Raw genomic sequence first — 4,019 nt, forward strand, 5'->3', positions numbered from 1 at the left:
GAAATCGCGTCCTGGCTGTCTTGCAGACCGATACAGTTCGGCGTTGGATGTCTTCCGCGGTCCGGACAGCACGGTCCGGACGGTTGCGAGAGGTATATGGGTCCGCCTTGGAGATGCCCTAAGAAAGTAGGAAGCCAATTGCACACATGAAGTGTTTTTTATATGAAAGCATAGCCTCATGTTGTCATTTGGCACGCAATGTGGAAGAGAAGTGAACATTCACCAACATATTCCGGTCCTTACTTGGAGTGTGCGAATTTTGTAATAAATTGGACAACATGTTTGTGCCTATTTTTTGTTTGTTCGGCCTATTTTCCCCGCTTTTGTTTCAACTTTTGATTATAAAAGAAGCATGTCAGAACACACTTCAACGACTTCAAACTAAGCCTAAATTTGAGACACTTTTGGGTAAGAGCATCTCGAGCACATCCCCATAACTTAATTACCCATATTTGAGACACTTTTGTCCATCTAGCCCATCCTTCAAAACTTATTTCCCCACCCCCATATTTTATTTTGTTGTTTCTTTTTCAAATGCCTGCATACAAACTTAGTCCGAACATACTTTTCATAACATATTAATACGTAACTTAATCCAAGATACAAATCAAATTCAATGTTGCACAATAAAAATGTTTGTTACTGATCTAGGGTACATATTACGAATAACATTTTAGTGCAAGGCTACCATCACTTCTAATTGTCCCTCTATCTAATTGCATAAACCTAGAATGTTATACCTGTAATGGATCCCACAAGAACATGCTGCTGATGCAGAGAGTATGCACCAAATCATAACAACAACCAGAAGTGCAAGGTGCAACGTCTTGAATTTCTTTATCTAGGCATGCATCTCGTTGATTTGGGCTTGCATCTCATTTGATTAGGAATTGCTTCTTGCGTGCGTCTATCAGCGCATCATCTGACTTGTTTCTCATTGATCGCTATAGTAGTCAAGCATCTGGTTAGATAAATATTTATGAGATTGACCCATATCCGGACTCACGAGCACATGTAGCTCGCCACTTTGCTTAATCCAATCTCCATGGATGACAAGGTGGGTGATGTCCCAGAACTGCGCCCAGAAGGCCTGATATTTCCCATGTTTCGGATCATACCCCCCCTTGGAAGAACTCACGATCTGCACTTTGGGGGAGATCAGTAGAGTTTGAGGCAAGCAAAACTTGAGTCAGATTTGCATAACCTTGACATCAAAAATGCATTCAAGAATATATGCCTTACCATCTACAATAACACCGTCTTGCCTATCCTTCAATCATATATGACCTTTTTAAGGTCCTCAGCCAAGCTAGCATTCTCATCCTTCATTAGGTCATGAAGTTTGCTGAGGTCTTGCTAGAGGAGGGCAATCACATCTCAGGCAGCCTGGCTTGCCTCTTACTCTTGCAAAAGTTGGGTGGCTGTCTTCTGGGCTTCTTCCCAGTCAGCCTAGGCCTAATGCTGGCTAGCTCCAAGTTCTGCTTCCAGCATGGCTACCTATTGCTTAGATGTTGCAGGAAGGCGTCGGTGGCAGACATGTTAGGTGAAATGACACGATGTATCAGTGTCAAGTCGTTGGTGGGCGGCTGGTTGGCTTCTCCGATGTGCTCGTCCTCCTCGACTGCAAAGATGAAGGTGAAGTCCGGAGGAGGCGAAGGAGCCTGAGTGACTAGCATGGCCATCAATGCCCCCATCATAGTACACAGGGTGGTGTCGAGACTCGAGAGACACGTTCAGAGAGCCAAGGGGCGCCGGTTAGGTTAGTGTCTAGATCGCTCGACGGTGTGCAGTACAAGACATGTTGAAGAATAAAACCTAAAGGCACCTCAAGTTAGCAGTTCATCTATGAAGATACTTACAAAGTAGCCACATGCTTAATGTAGATATCTCAAGCCGTGGGCAGCAACTCGGAATCCTTCTTCAGCAGAAGAGAAGCTGGGTGGCTAGAGGAGGTCCGAGCAGCCGTGCTGGACACCGAGTCTTGGCGCACCTTTTGGCATTTTTCTTGCCCATCGTCCGAGGAAGGGTCTTGCTCAGCGGTGCGAGAGGGGGAACTCCGATCGCCTTTTACAAGCTTGAAAAGATCAAAGGCGCCTGCTCCGTCCTCCTCTGTCTCGCTGCTTGATTCTCCCATGGCCTCCTCGAGAAGGTCATCGACATCAATCTCCGCCAAGGCCCCCTCGGCATGACTTCTGCGCGTAAAGGTCATAGCAGGACCCTTAGGATAAAGCAAAAATTCAACCTTTTGGCTAGTGATCTTCACGTTTAGGGGCGTGGGAGACGACCTTGGCTGCCCACAAGCGATACGACTACAACATCAAACGAAGGGCTAGTTCAGGTTACCAGACTTGGCAGAAGCTGAGAAACTTGAAGTAAATATACACCTCGACTACAAGCATGTCGGGTGAGAAGTAGGCGTCAGTTGCTTCATTGGGGAAGCCTATCGTCTTTCCCTTGAACATAAGGGAGAGCATCTCTCGCATGGGCTTGTTCTCAAAGAAGCTTCCATGGATTGCTAGGGTCTGGATTGCCAAGGTAGGGTCATTTCCCTGGTGTACTTTCACATTAGGTGCACTTGAGCTTGCAGTAGTTGGATTCCTCGGCTAAGGGTCACTTGCATTACATGAACTAGGGTTTGACCTCTGTCGGACAGCTCGATCACCTTCTGAATCAACTTCTGGGTCGACTTGGACTCCACTTCGTTGTTCTTTGGGCTACAGGAGTGTCGCCTAACTAGGGGAGCTGGGATCAATGGTGTGATGATGCCGGGCAGACGAGGATTTTTGAGATCTACATATCCATGATTTAGAACCACTCACCTGGTAGGTACTGGACACCGGGTTGCCCCCTAATGGCTGCTCCTTCGCACTCATAGGTCTCGTCGATGTTGGTTTGGATCTTGGTCTAGAAGTACTTCCTCCACAGGCCAAAGTGCAGCTCGATGCAGAGGAAGGCCTCATAAAGCATGATAAAGCATGTGATGTGGAGAATGGAGCTGGGGGGAAGATGATAGAGTTGTAGACAGTAGAAGTGCAACAAACCTTGGAAAAGTGATGAATCGGAAACCCCAACTTTCGAATGAGAAAGGGAGCAAAACAAACATGTTTGTTGGGCCTTGGCCGCAGCACCGCCTCGGCTCAAACGTTTCCATTGCTAGTCATGGTGACGGGTGAACACGTGAAGGCGACCGCCGACCTTGGAAGGTATTTGGTGTTGGAGAGGCGGTCCAGCTGACCACACATAGCTGTGGAGGATATCCACTTTCCCTTCGGCCTGGAGGCACCTTATCCTTCGCCGAGGATGTTCTTGCCATTGATGGGCTCTCCACCCATCATAAGTCAGCGTCCGGAGGCGCGACCCATTGTGATGTTGTGGAGCGGTCGAGGAGCGCTACTACAGTGTTGCGGCGGAGCATTAGTGAGCAACGAATGCGCTAGGGCAGCAGAGCTCTGTGCATCAGGAATAAGAAGATGTGGGCGAGGAGAATGAGTGTGTAAAGCTCTCTCTTTCTGCGCCCTCTCCCTTATATAGGGCAAGGGAAATGCGAAATGGCGACATCTTACCCCTACCGCATGGCAGCAAATCGTTTTGCATCTCGACATCGGTGTTAATTGCGTGCGTGGACCAAGGGGACCCTAATTAACCTTGGGCGGGGATTGAGGCACACATCCACTATGGATGGGATGTGACATAGGTGGGTCGTCAGCTCGCTCCCACACGTCATGTTTACTATCGGGTCACGTCTGACACGTGGTCTGGTAGGACCACTTGATGAGACCGGCTTGGCTAGTTAGGGCCAAGCAGATTGAACCTTTGAAGACACGATACTTGAATTTGACCCGTGTAGAGCTGACTACACGGGAAATATTTTCTGCGTAGGTCGGCTATCTCCTTTGATGAGACAAGGCTGAGGAGGTTTGCACCACTTTGGAGGCAGCCCAGCAGCCGGAGGTTGGCTGCATGAAGGCACCATTGGGGAAGCTTCATTGAATCCATTTCAATCTCGATGACCGAAGACG

Source organism: Triticum dicoccoides, chromosome 7A, assembly GCF_002162155.2.
Source record: "Triticum dicoccoides isolate Atlit2015 ecotype Zavitan chromosome 7A, WEW_v2.0, whole genome shotgun sequence".
Lineage (NCBI taxonomy): Eukaryota > Viridiplantae > Streptophyta > Magnoliopsida > Poales > Poaceae > Triticum > Triticum dicoccoides.